Here is a 21,051-nt window from a genome sequence, read left to right as displayed (position 1 = left end):
AGGGAAAGTCCTCAGGCAATTATAATTTGGCCATGGACAAACCACCAGGAGGAGAAGACACCCATAAATGATGTCAGTTAAGGGAGGGCTAAGAATATATGTAACATAGATATTGGATGGCATCACTGACTCAATGGACATGAGTTTGAGTAAACTCCAGGAGTTAGTGATGGACAGGGAAGCCTGGCGTGCTGTGGTCCATGTGGTCGCGGAGTCAGACCCAAATGAGTGACTGAACTGAACTGAGGAAAATATCTGTTTAGTAATACAGATTATTCTTCCCAGTTCGTACTTTTTTGCCCTTAAAAAACAAACTTGCTTTTGCTATGATGGTGCCAACATTTTTCTTTAATGGCTTCTTGTGGCAGCCACTGAAACAAATTTTATTTCATTTGAGTATACTTGCCCTGGTTGGACAATATATGAAAAGTAAGGTAATTTTTTCCTTCAGTGAATTCATTCAATTTCCTGCAATACCCAGGTGTTTTCAACTCAGAGGTGATGTCCAAAGATACTTGATGATTTCCATCTTACTGCACACTGGAGGTAAGAAGAGGATATTCAGAAAATATATTTAACATAACATTTCCTCAGCAAATAACTTTAGAGGCTGTGTGCATGTCTTCCTCCATGGATCAGAGGCTTGTAATGGAAAAACACCATCTTCTCAGCTAAAATCCTGTATGTGTCTTTATTAATACAAGGCCTGACGTGGGTAGCACTGATTTCTGTATAATTTTTATTGGTTTTTAAAAACAACTTCCCCAGGTAATTAGTCTCTTGGGGATATATTGGTTATATGCTTCTCTTTCCAAGTGGAATATGAAGGCAGTATCCTTGAAAGATGGGCTTCCCCAATGGCTCAGCAAGTAAAAATTCCACCTGCAATGCAGGAGCCACAGGAGATGTGGGTTCAGTTCCTGGGTTGGGAAGACCCCCTGGAGGAGGAAATGGCAACCCACTCCAGTATTCTTGCCTGGATAATCCCATGGACAGAGGAGCCTGGCGGGCCACGGTCCATGTGGTCACAGACAGTCGGACACAACTGACTGAATACACACAGCACATCATTGCATGATAGTGATGCTTTTGTATTGGCAAACCACCCATATTCCACCAAGTGGTACAATTCTCTCCTTGAAAGTGACTGGTCACTGGTTGATGGTGGACAAAGACACGGATCTTTGTGTTGAGTTCCTCGGTGCTCTGTTCTCCCCGTGTTCATGCCATGATGCCCAGGGAGACTTTTCTACTCCCCCCAATATTTATTCTGGCACCACCAGGGGTGGACCGCTTTACAGACGCCTGGACCACGTCAATTAACTCAACCCAGTTCATTCTCTGAAACAGCGCCCTGAATGCTGCCAGGAGACAGAAATCAAAATACCCTTCTGGTCAGTGCTAGCTCTTTTCTGTGCCCCCTCCGGGCTCATCATCTCTCCTCTGCTTCTCTGTCTCGCTGTCGGGGCTGCCTGAGATGATTACACGTGTGTTTGCTGGAAGGCCACCCAGAGAACAACCAAGCGGGGCTGCTCCCCACTGTCATGTCAGTAACACCGTCAAGGCCTTCTGGAGTCACAGGGAGAAGAAACCATTTGAAAACTTTGACAGAAGATCACCTCCTTGACCCAAGCATTGCTTAAGCACTTTTAGTTCCAAAAGAATTAAAAATGTTTCTAAGCAAAAGAAATACGGTTTGAAATGACTTGAGAGAAGCAGCGCTGTGTGGGAGTTAAAGTTAAGGGCTCTGGAGAGTCAGATGGGCCAAGGGCAAGGCCTGGCATTGCCAGCTCCCAGTGGGGGGTCACGCCTCCAAGCCAAACCTGCTTTTCATCTTAGAAACAAACACAGCGATGGTAGACATGTCGCATCTTGGCTGATGTGAGGGTGAATGAGATGGTACATCAGACACACAGCAACCACTTGTTCTTGTTTTGACTTTAAGGACCTGAAAGCGTGTTTATTCCCTGGATGAGACACAGTCGTCCGACCTTCTCCCCTGTCCGTCCACGATCTGGTGGGGATGGATCTCAGGGAGGTTAAGTATATACACCCAGTAAGAAACATCCCCCTAAACTGGAATCTCACCAGCTCCTTATCATATGGACCTGTTGGCAGCTGATCCTCCAAGAGCTCAGGGACAAAGCTAAGATGTTTTTATCAGCCAAGTTACATCCCACCCCCCCCAACCCCCACAACCACCCCCCTCCCCACCAAATTCAGTGTCCAGTATCTCGGAATGTGATTGTATTTAGAGATAAGGCCTTTAACAAAGTGATTAAGTGAAAATGAGGCCCTAATCTTATCTGACTGGTGACTTCATAAGAAGAGGAGATTAGGACACAAGAGACACCAGGAGTACGTGTAAACAGAGGACAGATTGCATGAAAACATGGCGAGAAGGCTCCCCCACCTGCAAACAGAGGAGAGGGTCTCACCAGAAACCATCCCTGCCCTCACCTTAACCTTGAACTTCCAGCCTCCTGGACTGTGAGGAAGCAGACGCCTGCTGCGTAAGATGCCCGGTCTCTGAGATTTTGTCACAGTGGCCTCAGTGTCCTAAGTCAGGTGCCATCTCACCTGATAAGTGCCTCCTGGTGACCTGGCGCCTCTGCACACTTGAGGTGGGAACCAGCCTCTCCAGGAGAATGGGCCGTAGGCACCGCAGACTCAGCCCGACTGCCTTCCTCCGATTGCCTCTTCTTCCTCCTTGTCTGTCTCCAGCCATCTGGATGGCCTCTCCAGACATCGTGGCCCCAAACCTCGGGGGTTCTCAGCTCTGGTGGTGTGGGGGAGTCACCCGCGGAGCTCCTGCAGAAACAGCAAAGGCCCTGCATCACTGTTTAATAAGAGATGCTCCCCGGTGACTGCCAAGGGTATCTGGCTGTGGCCCCTCCAGCGTCTGACTCCCCCTTCCCTCTTCCCGGCGGCAGCCAGAACTTGGCCTCTGTCCCTCCTCTCCAAGCCCCCGGCCTCTGGTCTAGATCAGGTCACTGCAGTGGCAGCCAGACCCACTTGCTCGTCTCTGGTTCCTGTGTCTCTGAGCTGTCCTCCAGAGGGTCCTACTAGCATCTGGTTGGTTGTGCGCCCACTTTGTCCTCCACCCAGTCATGTCCTTGCTTTGTTCCCCTTTCAGTGGTATTTGCTGTCTCCTTCTCAAGTTTAGGATGCGTCTTAACACTCTTGACAGTCCAGATGGGGTCTCCCAGTTATTTCCACCCTCACTGATGGCGCCTCCCCTCCGTAGACCCCTTTCTGTGGTCACCCCATGCTGTTCCGACATCTAAATCACAGGGAGCCTCCAGGCTTCCCACGTGGGCTCCCTGGGATGCTCTCCTGGGGCTGGTTCTTCCTGTCTGCAAGGTCTCCCCACCAGGAGTCTTCCTCACCTCCCCACCATGCCTTCAGGTCTCCTCATATCGCCAGGTGTGTCACATACAAATACCTACACATATATACCAAATATTCTCTATTGGTAAAGAATCCTCCTACCAGTGCACAAGATGCAAGAGTTGAGGGTTCATGCTTTGGGTTTGGAAGAACCCCTGGAGCAGGGAATGACAACCCACTCCAGTAATCTTGCCTGGAGAATCCCATGGACAGAGGAGGCTGGTAGGCTACGGTCCATAGGGTTGCAAAAAGTCAGACACGACTGAAGTGACTTAGCACGCACACACAGTCTACATTTATGTATGCAGATTATAAGTGACATAGGGGTGGAAGTGTTTTGTTACCTTTATTTATTCCTTGTAAAATTTGTCTACATGGAGTATATAAGCAAATATAATAAACTAGTTTTCAAAAGAAGTGTATAAAATATAAAATAAGTATTTAAGATAAAAATCAATTTTGCATAACTATAGAAATAGGATATACATAGATATATCAATGTATAAACATATTGACATATAGATGCATTTTTATAAGTACATTTTTTTTTCCAAGTGAAAACCTGAATTTGTCCCCAATCAGAAGGGGGAAGGATCTGAAATGTCATCTCTAAATTAAGCCAGATTTTCATATCAACATGTGCCTATTTTTGAATTCTCTATTTTGCTCTATTAATACATGTCCTTCCTTATGCCAATACCACAATATTTTAATTATAGCTTTGTAATGTGTTTTGATACTTGGTAAGATAAGTTCTTTTTCATTCTTTTTCTTTTTAAAATGTCATTGCTATTCTTGAATATTTTCCTTTCTATATGAAGTTGAGAAGCAAGTTCCAATAAATCCTGCAGGAATGTCAACTGGGAGACATTGAATTTACAGATTAATTAGGGTGAAAATTGATATCATTATGGTAACAAAAATTCCCATCCGGGAATATTCTGTTTTTCTGAGGCTTCAGGTTTTTCGGTTAGGGATTATAGATTTTTTTTTGGATACAGATACAGTACATCTCTTGGAAGGTTAATTTAATGTGTTTGTTGCTTTTTGTTCTAAATGGGCTACTTAAAGAAAAAAAAAAAAACCAAAACTTTCATAGTGGAAAGTTTCAAAAGTACATGCCACTTGAGAGAGTAAAGAAAACTTCTGTACCCCAATCCAAACTGCAACAATGATTAACTCATGACTTAGTCTCACTTCCGCTCTACCCAACCCAATCCCCTCCTCCCTGTACAGTTATTTTGAAGCAAATCCTGGATTTCATGTCATTTCCGTCCTTGACTCTTTCATGCTAATTTATTAGTTTTAACAACATAGAGTTAAACTACTTCGCTGTTTTAGGTGGAGACTCTCTTCCTTGTTCTCTCTGCAGTCCTGAACACGAAACAGAACTCAAGGTAGGGCTTTAATACTCGGTTCAAAACTAAGCTTGTTCCTAACTCATGGTCATGCTTGCATCTCTCACTTGCTGTGTGACCCTCGGAGGTCATCTAAAGCCTGGAGTCACGTGACACTGATGGGAAGTTCTTCCCGGCACCCTGCAGGCCTAAGCTCACTCTCAGATTTAGGAGAGAATGCCAGCCTCCTCCGCTGTTTCACTTTATGCAGACAATGCAGGAGAATCACCTTCTGGTTTGCACCAGGCTCTCTCCATCACCTCTGAGTCCCCAGGTTTCCGTCCTTAGAGGTGCGTGCCTTGGGTTTGTTCTCCAAGAGCCACAGCCACAGAAGTGGGACAAGGTTCACCAGCACAGAACCCCGCACAGCCTGGCTAATCTTTTTTGTAGAGTTTCTACTGCTCAGAACCGGAATCCATTATTCAGCCTCAAAGCAGGAATAAACGATGTAAATGCAGCCTGCAGAAGGGCGTGCACAGGAGGTTTAGAGAGAGAGAGAGACTACATTTCCTCTGCCTGTAAACCTATAGAAAGAGTTGCAAGCCTCGGCCACCACCTGGACATTATCTGATGGAAGGTGATAGGAGGGCACTGGCCAATTGTCTTTAGACCTGACCTTCAGAACGTCCTCTCCAGCACCCAGTCGCACAGGAACAAAAGACCTTCCTCCCCCCACCCCGACCCCCACCCTGAGTTCTCGGGCCACACCACCCCATGGTCCTTGCCCCTCCCCCGCCCCCTCCCCCCATCAGCAAAAGGAGGTAAACTGTGTCCTTTGTTGTTAGTTTCAAATGCAAGGACATGCCCTTCTCAATTTTGTTCTCCCATAAAATAATGTATTTTGGCCCTCATCTTGAATTTTGTGTCTGACATTTTGGGTTATCACATTCTGCTGTGTACTGGGTAAAGGCAACACATGTTTTTGACTCTGATATCCACCTTGATTAGGTAATTTGCTGAGGAGGTACACTCGCCTTCTCCACCCCCACCACAATCTTCAGATTCATTCATAATACATCCCTGAGGGTTCTTCATCTGAAAAGCCAACCCTCATCACAGCTCCCATGGCAGCCCTGATGCGGGCATCTTCTCTGACTCCAGTGGAACTTTCTTGGTTCTTTCATCTGAAATGGAAACCAGCTTGGTTGTATGCCCCAGGAGGGAAGATTCAGTTCAGTTCAGTCACTCAGTCGTGTTTGACTCTTTGCAGCCCCATGGACTGAAACACGCCAGGCTTCCCTGTCCATCACCAACTCCTGGAGCTTGCTCAAACTCATGTCCATTGGTCGGTGATGCCATCCATCTCATCCTCTGTCATCCCCTTCTCCTCCTGCCTTCAATCTTTCCCAGCATTAGGGTCCAAATGAGTCAGTTCTTCACATCAGGTGGCCAAAGAATTGGAGCTTCAGCTTCAGCATCAGTTCTTCCAATGAATATTCGGGCTGATTTCCTTTAGGATTGACTGGTTTGATCTTTTGGCTTGTTATTATTTGGTTACTAAGTCGTGTCCAACTCTTTGTCACCCCACGGACTGCAACCCACCAAGCAAGAATACTGGAGAAGGTTGCCGTTTCCTCCTCCAGGGGATTTTCCTTGCCCAGGGATCAAATCTGAGTCTCTTGCATTGGAAGGAGGATTTTTTTTAACCACTGAGCCACCCAAGATGCCATTTAAAAAGTGTGTGTACATGTGCTAAGTTGCTTCAGTTGTGTCTAGCTCTGTGCGACCCTATGGACTGTGGCCCTCCAGGCTCCTCTGTTCCTGGGATTTCCCAGGCAAGAATACTGGAGTGAGTTGCCATACCTTCCTTCAGGGGGTCTTCCCGACCCAGGGATCAAACCCACGTCTTATATGTCACCTGCATTGGGACACAGGTTCTTTGCCACTAGCGCCAGTTGGGAAGCCCAGTTTAAAAAGTAGCCATCATTTAATGAAAAGAAGGTTGAACTTCAAATTCTTAAATATGAATTTAGGGCCTGCATGCACAACTTTTATTGGGGCTTTTATTATTATTGGGGTTACCCCTGGGAGGGTCATTTATATCTTAGGGCTTTGGTGGTTGGACACATCTGTGAAACGGAAGAGCAGTTATCCTCAAATGTTATTGCAGAATCAAGGTGATGGGTGGGAAAGCACTTGGTGGGCATGTTGTTTCTGCCGACATCACTGGCACCACTTGCAACTGGCTGGCATAGGAACGCAGAGCCAGTTGGTAAAGTGCAGCAGCTCTGTCCTACTTTGTAAATTGCTGCCCTCCCAAGCCCCCTCCCTCCACCCCTAGGGGCTCCTCACAGCTAACAGCCCCAAGCCCCGGTTTATTCCTTCCTCCTCATCCCACCATCTAGCGACAAGAGTGTTCATGCCTTGCATTATTCAGGAGACATGCAATTTTCTGCCTTTGGCTCCAAGCAAGACACATTTATTTTCAGCCTTTCAGCTTAACCCAGTGTTAAAATCTAGGAAATGCAGAAATTAAAATTGGCCACTTTAGGTAAATTCTCTCTCTCTCTCTCTGAATGTATGAATTACTACTTCTACCTTCTGGGTAAGAAGAACTGACTATAACAGCCAAAATTTTGTTTGTTCCAATAGAATAGTTCATACTCTAGAGGAAGGTTAAATTGTGTTTTGAAATTCCCTAAAGCTGCAGTTCAAGAAATGTGTAATTAAGCCCCAGCATTATCAAAGAGTAGAAAATATTTTTCTTCCAACTTTCCTACAGTTTAAAAACTATTCAGGGTTTTGACTTTGATGACAGTAGGGTAGATAACACATCAAAAACTCTAAGAAGCACTGTTAGATCATAAATGAAAGTCCACAAATATTTTTATACTGCTCAGATGTTTTTATTAGTTTCCTTGGACTGCCGTTAACAAATTACCAAAAACCTCATGGCTTGAAAACAGCATAAATTTCTTCTTCTGCAATTCTGGAGGTCAGAGACTCCAAATCAAGATGTCAGCAGGACCATGCTTTGTTTCATCCAAAGGCTCTAGGAAGGAATCCTTCCTGTCTCTCCCAGTGTCTGTGGGCTCCAGGTGGTCCTTGGCTTAAGGCCGCATCACTTCAGTCTCTGCATCTTCACATGGCATTTTCTTTGTGTCTCAAAGACACAAAGGTTACCTGTCTCTTGAAATGACACCTGTCTTTGGATTTCAGGGTCATTCTAAATCCAGGATAATCTCATTTTTAGATCTGTGATTTGATTATATCTGCAAAGATCCTATTTCCAAATAAAGTTATTCACAGGTACTGGACATTAGGACGTGGACATAATTTAATTGACAGTAAATCTATATTTAAAAATCCCAGGACAAATACCTAAGGGATTGATAACAGTGATTACCTCTTTGAAGAAAGTAATAGAAGTCAAAAGAAAGCTCAGACCACAGAGATGGTAATGAAGATCATCAGAAGCTAAGGAAAATATCTTGGGCCCAGAAGTTTATGAACAATCTTTATGGTGCTTCAGACAGTTTCTTCCTCTGATTCTTCTCTTGGTAAGTAGTGATGATGCTTCTCTCATTATTAAATCTTTGTGTAAATTCCCAAAAGAGAGAATCTCATTGGCCAAGCTAATTATTCTGATTCTTGTTACTGAGGGACAGGGTCAGCTTTGTGGACATGAACTTGCACTCAGGGGGTCCCTGTGCTTGGTTCAATGCTTTGCTACTCAAAATTATCAACAATTTCACGTTTGAACTTATATTTTGAGGTGAGCCCCAATGGGACAATAGAGCACAATGTGTGAGCAAAGGAGATACACACAGTATGTGACGCCCCATGAGCACAGGATTTCCGTGGCACTGTGAGGCCTGGTGGTCATCTTGCTGCATCTATGACTGAGCAAGGGGAGGGAGCCCCAGATGGCCCCCCAAGTCCATATTTTCCTTTAGATCTAGAACTTGTGTTACCAAATGCAAGTTCATGCACCCAATGCACCGTGAGGTCAAACAAACCAAAACACTGGAGGCTGGAGCAGAGAAAGTTGTGTTGCAGAACCATGCAAAGACACAGGTGGCTTGTACCCCCAAAGCATTTTTAAAGGCAAAATGAAGGAGTGGGTGTAGTTGGCCTTTGCAAACTTCTTGGTATAGGAATCCTTTGTCTTTGTAGCTGTCCGTGTAGGTCAGGTCACAACTTCCTGTAAACTCCAAGAAGACAAATGTTATTCTCTGTTCTGCAACTTTTTATCTCTATATGAATGGAAAAGTCTTATACTCTTATAGGTCAAAGCCTTGTGACAAGGCTTCCCTGTATATGTCAGGCCATAGGCAACATTCTTTACTCAAGAAAAAGCAATAGAATACAAAGGTTAAAGTAAAAGAAACAGACCTAATATGGAGTTAGATTTGCTCTTTCCTGTTACATTTGCCTCCAACACAGAAAGAAGTTGATGTGAGAAACACAAATGACCAAGGAACCTATCATAACCTTTCCTGATCATGTTACTTCCCTGTATTAGCCAACCTATGCTGGAAATGATGCCACAGAAAGAAAGGATACAGGAAGGGCACCTTTTCTTCTTAATTTCTATCCTTTCTAACTCATCAGTAAGCCAAAAGCAGAGAGCATTAGTGGAATATAGGATATCAAGAAGTGAGAGAGAAACCGTTGAGTTAATGTTTTGCAGTTTTCTATGTTTTGGTAAGAAGGAATTGTGCATGTACAAGCTACAGAATACAATTTTTAAAAATAATTTTGATTATTCAGCATCTATGTTAAATGCGCTTACATTTGCATTTCAACAGGAATTGCACAATATAAAGAGAAATGATAAAATTCATGGTAAATTTTTAAAATTTTGTTTCTTTACTTCATTAGAGAGCAAATTAGAAACATCATGATAAATTGAGAGACTGTGGAAGAAAGAAGAAAGCTTTATGTTTTGTAACCTTTAATGGCCCTTTCCCCTGCTTTTTGAACGAGGGAATTCATCTTGCAGTGGGGGCCCCTGCAGGGAACCCTATCGCAGGGTCTCATCGGGTTGTGGGCCAGGGGTCACAGGACAAAAACACAACTGCTTCTGGGGTCAACTTTGGCAATTTTTCTTATAAGGGAAGGCAATTTTTTAATGCCGTAATACTTGACCTCTCTCGCACATCTCCTTATCCATGGGGGTACTTGTTGCATTGCTATGTTTTAAGACAATATCATGTTTGGGAGGCACGATGTTGTCTCAGCCTATAAACCTTGAGTGTCATTCTTTGTTTCTGAGAAACTGTTAAAATGGGTGTTCCCTCCTTTTTTATTGGCCTAAACTATAAACTACACCTTTCACATACTAGGCTTCATGTCAATTAGAAGGTAGTTGATTATTTTGAGTAAGGGCAGAAGAAAAGAAAAGAAATGGTTTGAAGGCATTTAAGCATTTCGGGGAGGTCCTTGGTAGCTCAGAGGTTAAGAACCTCCAGCAAATGCAGAGGAGTCACTGAGCCCTCACCCTAGAGCCTGTGAGCCACAACTACTGAAGCCCAGAGCTGCAACTGTTGAAGCCCGAGTATCGTAGAGCTCATGTTCCACAGCAACAGAAGCCGCTGCAACGAGAAGTGTGTCACCGCGACTAGAGAGCAGCCCCTGCTTGCTGCAACTAGAGGAAGCCCACGTGCAGCAATGAAGACCCAGCATGGCCATAAAGAAATAAATAAATGATTCTTAAAAAGGCATTTCATGTGATGCTCAGCACAATTGATTACTCCAACAACAGAATTTCCAGGTAGTCTCTCTGTAGAAAACTGGATCTCAGTGAAATTTTAGGACTTCAGTCCCCCTCTCTCAATTTTGCCTCTGTTATTTAGGTGTGCAGATCTGTGAAGGCACTCCTCTTCCAGAAGCGGGAGGTTCCAACTCCGGCACTTCCTGAGCACAAATCACGAAGGATGCATAAACCTCCTTCTGGCTGTTTTCCTCATGTTGCTGTTCAGATATGCTCCCCTGCCTGTCAGTCACAAGCATCCACATTAGGGTTCGTGTGTTTGTGCCTTCACCCAGGTGCCCACCTCCACCCCACTGTCGACTTTCACACCCGCTCCCTCCCACCCAGCCAGAGCTTCAATCATGGACTCTTATCCAATCTCAAGAGCTAGTAACAGAGCAGAAAGGCCACACTTGCAAGTGATGTGGAATTTGTCTTTCCATGGAGTTCCCTGGGAATAGAGCTTCAGAAAGACTCACCATCCCAGGAGTTACAGAGCTCTCGACAACCGCTCTCCTCTCAGGGGAAAAGTGCACACCTAGACTCAGGTTTTCTCCACCAGGCTCCACAGAGAGTAACTCTATCAGCAGCTCTGCAAGGCCAGGGGAGATTGGGTGAGCTCTCTGGAATCCCACTGTTTGCTTTCCCTGGTCTCATAACTTGTTCTCAGCTCTTTGAACTGTATCCAAGTACCACTTCATGACATCATAATTGCTCACCTGGGACCTGGGCAGAGATCTGGTTTCTGACAGTCAAGTGGGAGCACCTGGGAAATACATAATAGTTCTACTAAGACGCACATTACATCAGCTATGATTCATAGATATGACCTGGTTCTATGCCAGAATCTGATAAGACAAACTGAATACTTCAACTGGTAGAAGATGCTTAACACGAAAAAAATGAAAAGGATTTCTGCTTTTCCTTTTGACTTTAGTCTTAACTATATATGTATATATTCCAAATAATTCATATGACTTTTAAACAATTTAAAGGCCCATGATAAAGGGCCTTTATGTTGACCTGGAATGTACTTTAGGGTCATGAGCAAGCTGTGCCAAGTAGTATATGAAATTGGTGAGATAAACTTTGATGTATATTAGCTGTGTGACCTTAGGCAGATGACTCAGACTCTCTGAGCTGACATTTTCTTTATCAGATTAGTGATGCCAATCTTAAAGAATTGTTGGGAGGAGTAAATTAAATAAACAAAAGCCTCTTGTTCAAGCTTTGTACACAATATAGGCTCAATATATGATGGTCATTTTCTCCTTTCCATCTGTGGGAAATACTACGTGACACACAGATTGACTTTCTCCTCGGCCATGCCTGGTCACCTCTTTCACTGGGTAGCAGCCGGGCTTGATTGGGATTGGCCTCTCCAGAGCCCTAGGGGTGTGTCTTAATTGATTTGAACCAATCGGAGCTACCTCCTCCTGCTTTGTGATTGGTTTTAGCAACTGCTGGCCAAAGTCAATCAGCAGGTGTCAGTCACCTGGCCACGGATTGGCCCAATCAGCAGGAAGCTCAGGGAAGTACTTTTCTCCCTCTGGATGTGAGCAGAGCTGCTGAAGCCGTGGCTGCTGGGGGATCCGGCTTGTGACCTTGAGACAGAACCAGAGACGGAAAAGGGTGGAACAGAGAATCTCCAAGAAACAAGAGGGAGCCAGTCTGAACAAAGCCTACCCTGGACTTTTGAGTTACATGCCCATTCTGCTCACTTGAATGCACTGACGTTCTCTCCGAGCTTCCACAAGAAGGGATGGTCGCTGGCTCTCTCCTCGGGATTTTGGTCCAGAACAACCGCTAGGCAAGGATGCAGCTCCACATGCAGTGCCCGTCCCAGCATTTCCACAACTTGAGTTTTTGGCGTGAGGGAAACTTACACTGAAGGCAAAACTCACTTGTATACACTCGCTTCTATTTCTCCCTTGATGATGGGAACCTCTTGCAGAATGCTGCACCTCTGAAAGCCCTCCAGACCTCGGGAACTGGCACAGTTTCTAGAGCACACCATTTAACCCAGTAATCTAACATCTAGATAATTCCCCTGAGACGTAGCCCTAAAGAAGAAAAACAGCTTGTGGTGCAGTTATTGCAGCATTACTTATTTACATGTTTTAATTAAAATTAGAAAAGCATTGAATTTAATTGTAAAATCTCTGATAATAGAAAAGGATATAAAGTGAAATTTATTAGCACGTTCCTATCACATGATCGCCTCTTCTCACCCCCAGTCTCACTTCTCAGAGGTAGTCACTGATACCAGTGTTATTCTGAACATTTCTATTTACAAAAATGAATAGATTGGAGAAATTTCTGTAAAAGCCCTATTTTGTGTTTCAAAAAGATTTAAGTGAGTATGGAAATAATAAGGAAGTCGATGATATTGTGCTGTGCTTAGTTGCTCAATCATGTCCAACTCATTGCAACCCCATGGACTGTAGCCCGCTGGGCTCCTCTGTCCTTGGGATTCTCCAGGCAAGAATATTGGAGTGGGTTGCCATGCCCACCTCCAGTGGATCTTCCTAACCCAGGAATTGAACCCAGGTCTGCTGCATTACAGGTGGGTTCTTTACTGTCTGGGCTACCAGGGACTCCATGATATTAAACTACAAATAAAAACCAACCAACCAATGAATTCTGAAGTAAGCTAACCATCAGCATGCGACTGGGCAAGTGTATTTGATATTATCTAATGGGATGCTATATAACCATAAAAAAGACCTCCATGTACTGATATTTAAAGATGTCTAATGTATGTCATTAAGTAAAAAAAGTTACAAAATAGTATGTATAGCATTACTTCTTCCTCTATCTTTCCTTTTCTTTTTTTTTTTTTAGCTATACCATCAGGCATGTGGAACTCCCCTGACCAGGAATCCAACCCATTCCCTCTGCAGTGGAAGCATGGGGTCATAACCACAGACCATCAGGAAAGTCCTACTATCTCTTTATATCTGTATACTACCATTGCTCAACCTTAAATTTTCCAAGCTTGCCATAATCATTTATTAGTTCCAAGAGTTCTTTGGTCAGTTCTTTCAGATTTTCTACATAGATGATCAAGACATCTACAAAGAAGCAGGGTCTCAAGTCTTCCTTCCCAATCTGTATTCTTTTTCATTCCTTTTCTTGCCTTATTGCATTAGCAAGGACTTTCCAGAATGGTGTTGAAAAGGAGTGGTGAGAAGTAACATCCTTGCCTTGTACTCAGTCTTACTAGGAAAGTTTCTAGTTTCTCACCATCAATTATGTTATTAGATGTAGGTTTTTTGTAGACTATCAAGTTGAGAAAGTTCCTATCTATTCCTAGTTTACTGAGAGTTCTTATAATGATTGGGTTCAGTTCAGTCGCTCAGTCATATCCAACTTTTTGCAACCCCATGGACTGCAGCACGCCAGGCCTCCCTGTCCATCACCAACTCCCGGAGTTTACTCAAACTCATGTCCATTGAGTCAGTGATGCCATCCTGTATTATGGGTGTTAGATTTTGTCAAATACTTTTCCTGCATCTGTTGACATAATATGTGGTTTTTCTTTGTCTGTTAATACAGTGGGTATAATGTTGTACTATTTAATTTCTATTCATGAATCAAGATATTTTTTGGAAAGTCACAATACTTTGAGAGCATGAATCTTGGGATTTCTGCCCTAGTATTAGTTGCTGAGAGTCAGAGTCATGGGAAGAGGCCTTCTGTTAATGAAGTGATGGTCCGCGTTGCTACAGCCACTGGTTCAGGCTCCCTCCGTAGTCTCTACAGCATGCTGAGTATCTGATCTGGCTAACTAAATCCCTGTAAATAATTTTAAGTTTCATCGAGCCCAAAGAATCTGGAAGGGATGAAATGTGTCAGAATCTGTTGAATCCCAAAAATAAACAATCAAGGACTACCACTTACAAGAACTGACAGAGAGAAAAAAAAAAAGATATATAGGAATAGTGTAGAGATGTTTTCCAGTGACACAGGATCAAAAGAAAATAGTACAGGTTTTCTATTGTGTATCCTTTGAAATCTTCAGGAAGATACTGTATCTGGAGACGGTGAGCAGATGGCCTTAGAGAAAGACCCGTGAGATCAGACAAGAATATGTGGAGATGAAGAACACAGTGGTAGAATTAAAAAACCCTAAATGGAAGCTCTGAGTAACAGATTTAATGCTGCAGAAAATCAGGTGGATTCAGAAGATGAAATTCTCCTGCACCTGAAAGTGAAAGTCAAAGATATGAGAAGGATGAGGAAGTGAAAATGGGAGGGAAAAAAGGGGATAAAGATGACAGTTCAGACAAATCTCATGTATGTGTCAGAAACCATAGAGCAAATGGTGAAGAAGTGCTAAACAAAAAGAAAAAATGTGGAGTTATGGAAAGAGTTGGATCTTCAGATTGAAAAGGCTCATCAAAAACAAGGTGAAAATTAGATCAAAGGGCCCGGCACCAGGGCTTAGAGTAGTGATGCTTCCAAATTTCAGCCACAAAGAAAGGACTCATAACAACCAGAGAAAACGACAGCAACAATAACAAATCAGGTAACTCTAAAGAACCGAAAGTCATCCTGGCTTCCAACAATGGAGCTATGTCCCTAGAATTTTGAGAGAAAATGATTGTGAGGTGAAAGAAACTGTCTAGAGGTCAATGCATTCGAACAGGTAAGGCAGAACAGAAATGCAGAGGGGAAGAGCTGTTTAATCTCTTCTTCACACGTGTAAATTTAAAACCACCTTTAGCAAATAAAAATATTAATCCAAACTCCCAGAAATACAAGAAAAGAGAAAAATGTAGCAAAATGGAGAGAAAAATGTTTCTGTGTCAGACAGCAGAAAAAGTCAATAATTTTCCTTTAAAGCAAACCAGGAAAGATCTCAGAAACATGCTTGCCTATGCTCTGAAAGCAACAGCAGATGTTGATCTGCTGAGGTGTTGCACCCTGTCCAGAAGAATCTCAGGAAGAGTCCCACGCACCCTTCCTCCCTGCCTTCCAAGGCTCCCAGGGAACATAGGTGTTGCTGGGACAGCGTCTGCCCTTTCGCTAGGAGGGAAGCTCAGACCTGATGACTCAGCTGATGAAATGCTTAATTGGGGAGGCGCTGTCTCCTTGTCAGAGAGGGCAGAAGAATCCCTTTAGGCTCACCTTGCAGATTAAACCACCTGCCCAGCCTGAGGGATGTGATGGCTGAGATGGTGTTTTTAGCCTGTTCCAGCCCTGCTCACCTGCCTTCTCTGTGCACACCTCTCACCCGCTCTCCAGAGCTGCAGCCTCCTTGTATTTCCACATGCATCCACTCTGGCCTCTCCATATGATGTGCCATGATTCAACCCAAGCCTCGGGCACCCGCTGTGCTTTGTAGCCATGTGGAGAGGGGCCAACACTGGAGGCAGCATCCTTTGCGGTCTGGTCTGGAAACAAAGCCACACCTTTTCCAAAGGGAAAGCCTCAACTCTTATTCTCAGACTCAGAGTTTGCTTTTTGGTTACAGGAAATTTCTTTTCTAATTTCCCACCCAATTGACAACAGGCATCCGGTGACGTCCCACCTTCATCCTGAGGATGCTTGTGTCTCTGTGTCCCCAGAGCTGAGCAGTTGTCATGGCTGAGGTTCCACACCTGGGGGTTCTATCCTACTAAGATGCCAACGTGATGCCAGACCACACGTGTGCCCTGGGGACACACCCTCACTCATCTTCCCATCCTAGCCCAGGAGCTAGGCACCTGCCATTCCCACTGGGTCTGTCCAGGCCACCTCTGGGCTTTGTGTCTGATTGTCCCAATGCTGTTGGCTTTCCCCAGGTTTCAGACTCTTCTCTGACAACCCCTTGTCCTGCTTTCTCTGCACCTTACCAGAGAGACATCTTGCTGTATACTGTCCCTGGATCCAGTGTGATCATCGCACCTCGGGACAGAGTTCAGATCATCCCAGAGATGAGACAGTTCCCTTACTCTAGTGTGACTCTTTTCTGCCCAGGATGTATCTTGAGGGCTCAGCGCTTCCTGATCAGACCTTCCAAGCTGTCTTATCTGTACTACAGGGTCCCCAAGGCCCACCAGATGTCCATTGAAGACCACTGTTGGTCACATCTGAACAGTCTTTGCCACTGTTTCATGGATGAATCTTTCTCTTTCTGACTACTTAATTCTCCATTTCTAGGCCAGATGCTGGATTATCCAATAGGAAGCTGGCTTATTGTTCAAGGTTATGTGTCCTGAGGGACCAGCCTTTATTCCTCACCTGGGGACATGGCCAAGTCTGGTTCAAATCTGGATTCTACAGGCCAGAATGACCTTGAACAAGGCATGGAACTTCTCTGAACCTCAGCTTCCTCATCTGTAATTGTTGTTTAGTCTCTGAGCTGGGGACTCTTTGAGACCCCGTGGGCGGTGGCTCGCCAGGTCCCCTGTCCTTCACTATCTCCTGGAGTTTGCTCAAACTCATATCCATTGAGTTGATGATGCCACCCAACTATCTCATCATCTGTTGCCCCCGTCTCCTCCTGCCCTCAATCTTTCCCAGCATCAGAATCTTTTCCAATAAGTCGGCTCTTCACATTAGGTGGCCAAAGCATTGGAGCTTCAGCTTCAGCGTCAGTCCTTCCAATGAACACTCAGGACTGATCTCCTTTAGGATGGACTGGTTTGATCTCCTTGCAGTCCAAGGGACTCTCAAGAATCTTCTCCAGCACCACACTTTGAAAAGATCAGTCCTTCGGTGCTCAGTCTTCTGTAATACAAAAACAATAATACCAAGTTCTGGGGCTGTTGTGAGAATTAAATGGGTCTGAAAGTATAACAACACTGGAGAGACTCAATAAATGCCACTTCTCTTTTTTTCCCTGCCATGTACCAGGAGCTTACTTCTGGCTATTCAGACAGGGATCCAGAGACATTAGCCTCTATTTTTAAACATAGATCAACTTTAATGAGAAAATGTCATATATTTGTAAAATGTTGCTATTTGTAAGGGGGAAACGATTACCTTAATGTGCTTGGCAAATATTCTTTTTTTTTTTTTTTCCCTTCGTTTTCTGAGACATGCTGTCCTGGGTAACTCAAAGTGGAAAATTACCCAGTAGGGATTTTTATGTAATCAAATTCAGAGGACAAACAAACCTTGCTCTGGCCTTTTATGCCATTTGAAATATATAAAATATTGTGAGGTTTACCTAGGCGATTGATTTGGAAAACATTTTAAAGTTAAAGAAGATATAAAATTAGTTATATATGATAGGACAACATATTCGATGGTAATTGAGAGGCAGGTAAAGAATTTGCCTGCAACGCAGGAGACGTGAGTTTGATCCCTAGGTCAGGAAGATCCCTGGAGAAGAGAATGGCAACCTACTCCAGTGTTCTTGCCTGGGGAGTTTCATGAACAGAGGAGCCTGGCAGGCTACAGTCCATAGTGTCGCAAAGTCGGACACAACTGAGTGACTAACACTCACTCACTCAAAAGGCAGGAGCCAGAAAGTTTTTGAAATACAATGGGGATGGAAGTGTGACCATCTAAATTAGAAACAAGAGGGCAAATGAAGACGGATTTCTGACTCCCGGCTCACAGCAGAGTCAGAAGATGGTCAATTTAAACTGGAAAGAAAAGAACAGCTTCAGTCTAGATGCCAGCAGACATTTCTTCACATCCTCCTATGAGAAACAGCTTTACACCATGCACTGTGCGCTTGGAGTGAAGTCTGGGCAGCTACTGATCTAACTCCTATGGCGACGTTGCTGGCCCTTGACTAAAAGCCCAGACGGGTTTTGGCACCAAGCGGCCTCCCCTCCCCCATGGTGCCGCAGACTTGCTTTGATTATAGACACTGTTTTTGTTTCTTAAAGAAGGCAACACAACGCTTGCAAAGGCAAAGTTATTGACATAAAATGGAGTAAATTCCTGAGAATTTGAGATTAAGAGGGGCATCATTCACTGAGCATTTGATCCCTAATCCATGCAAGTCAGAGAGGCTAGAGTCGGAGTCATTATGTAAAGGCGCTTCCTTTATCGGGCAGAGAAAACAGCGTTGTCTCCAGGGTCACAGGCCAGGCAGAGCCCGTTAGCACGACAAACAGTCTTTTGTTGTTCTGGGCACATTCTCCGTAAGATGATAAAACACAGAACAAGAGTGGGTATTAAAGGCCAGTGCCTGCGTCAGCCTGTTTCTTAGAATGTTATCCTGAGGGCTGGCGTGCCAGGAGCCCTTGCCCAGGTGAGTGACTCCATCGGAGCTTCTTGATGAACTGAGAGGGGATATTGCATGGCGTCCATTGAGAAGGAGGCTGAGGAGCAGCACAGTCTAGACCTGCTGAACCTGCCAACAGTGGGGAAAATGTTAATTGGGAATTCCAGTGCTTTCCAGCCAAGGCAGCAGATCCCCAATGGTCACCATTACCAGATCTAATGAGCTAACTCAGGTCCTCCCATAAAGATTTGCTATACCCAAGGCTGTGGAAAGGTTATTATCGTTGTTGACATATAGTTGATTTACAATGCTGTGTTAGCTTCAGGTGTAGGGCAAAGTGATTCAGTTGTACATACATACATATCTTTTTTTTTTTTTTGGATTCTTTTCCTTTATGCTGCTGCTAAGTCACTTCAGTTGTGTCTGACTCTGTGTAACCCCATAGATGGCAGACCACAAGGCTCCCCCATCCCTGGGATTCTCCAGGCAAGAAAACTGGAATGGGTTGTCATTTCCTTCTCCAATGCATGAAAGTGAAAAGTAAAAGTGAAGTTGCTCAGTCGTGTCCAACTCTTCGAGATCCCATGGACTGCAGCCTACCAGGCTCCTCCATCCATGGGATTTTCCAGGTAAGAGTACTGGAGTGGGGTGCCATTGACTTCTCCGCTTTTCCTTTATAGGTTATTACAAAATATTGAGTATAGTTCCCTGAGCTATACAGTAGGTCCTTGTTGGTTATCCATTTTATATACAGTAGTATGTGTTTGTTAATCCCAAACTCCTAATTTATTCCTCCCTACCCCCTTTCCCCCTTGGTCACCACAGGCTTGCTTTCTTATTTTTGTAAAAAAAAATTATTGAAGTATAGTTGATTTACAATGTTGTGTTAATTTCTGCTGTAGAGCAGAGTGACTCAGATATTAAATATAGTTTCCTGTGCTATATATTAATAGTAGGACCTTGTTGTTTATCCATCTTATATATAATAGTTGGCATCTGCTAATCCCAAATTCCCAATCTATCCCTCCTCACACCCTTCCTCTGAGCAACCACAAGTCAGTTCTCTATGTGCATGAGTTAGTTTCTGCTTCATAGATAAATTCGTTCGTGTCATATTTTAGATTCCAAATATAAGAAATATCATATGGTTTTCATCTTTCTCTTTCTGACTTACTTTTCTTAGTATGATAATCCCTAGGTCCATCCACGTGGCTGCATATGGCATTATTTCATTCTTTTTCATGACTGAGTAATACTCCATTGCATGTATATATATATATATATATATATATGGAATATATATAATTATATATGGAATATATACATAATTATATGTATATATAATTATATATATTCCATATATATAATTATATATATATAATTTAAATGGAAATTAACACAACATTGATATATATATATATATATATATCGGAGAAGGCAATGACACCCCACTCCAGTACTCTTGCCTGGAAAATCCCATGGACGGAGGAGCCCGGTAGGCTGCAGTCCATGGGGTCGCTAGGAGTCAGACATGACTGAGCGACTTCACTTTCACTTTTCACTTTCATGCATTGGAGAAGGAAATGACAACGCACTCCACTGTTCTTGCCTGGAGAATCCCAGGGATGGGGAAGCCTGGTGGGCTGCCGTCTATGGGGTCACACAGAGTTGGACACGACTGAAGTGACTGAGCAATAGCAATATATACACACATATATATATATATATCTCACAACTTCTTTATCCATTCATCTATCAGTGGACTTTTAGGTTGCTTCCCATGTCATAAGGCCATGAAAAGTTTAAAGAAAGATTAGAATTTCATAATCTTGGAAAGTATTTCTTTCCAAGTAATTTCTTGGAAATTAATTTCCAGGATAATTTCTTGGAAATTTTGTTTTCCTTTGACTTGTATAAAATGGCCAGTGTCTTCTCTCTTTAAACAGATATTGTATGTCAAATCAGACTTGGAGAGGTAAGTCTTAGGTTTGTTATAACACAGAATACCTTGATTTTAATGGATCAGCAACACATTGGGAGGATGTGAACAGGAAAAAGTTTCTTTTCTGATACAGGAGGAATAAGGAGAAATAGGAGGAAGTCACTGGGAAGAGATTTGGACTCTACTGATCTCAGCAGTTGAGTCAGGAGTGCAATAGCATGCTGCGAAGCTTTAAATAAGGAGGAAAATGAGCCGTGCGTATCTGCTGTATAAGGACGACCTGAGGATGGCGGCCGGCCAGGAGGGGGCCGCTGCAGCCTGACCTGGGGTGCTGGGTCACATAGGAGAGTGTATGACCACTGGCCATTTCTGTTGATTAAAAAACCCAGTGAGAAAATTTCCACTTAGGTGGGCACAACGCCCAGAGGAAGGCTGCCCGCCTGACCCAGGAGTATCT

The 21,051-nt window shown here is 43.8% G+C and overlaps 1 long non-coding RNA gene across 1 annotated transcript; it reads right to left on the bottom strand.

Annotated features, from left to right (window-relative positions):
* Positions 1-10,461: 10,461 nt before the first annotated feature.
* On the bottom strand, positions 10,462-11,823 carry LOC129656333 (uncharacterized). Its single transcript, XR_008716329.1, has 3 exons — positions 11,595-11,823; positions 10,962-11,248; positions 10,462-10,725 (listed from the first exon to the last, which is right to left on the bottom strand). It is a non-coding gene; the product is annotated as an uncharacterized LOC129656333 (long non-coding RNA).
* Between the last annotated feature and the right edge of the window lie 9,228 nt (positions 11,824-21,051).

This window comes from Bubalus kerabau, chromosome 6 (assembly GCF_029407905.1).
Source record: "Bubalus kerabau isolate K-KA32 ecotype Philippines breed swamp buffalo chromosome 6, PCC_UOA_SB_1v2, whole genome shotgun sequence".
NCBI lineage: Eukaryota > Metazoa > Chordata > Mammalia > Artiodactyla > Bovidae > Bubalus > Bubalus kerabau.
Note: the sequence above shows the minus strand (reverse complement) of the source record. Positions and strands in the feature narration are given on the sequence as shown.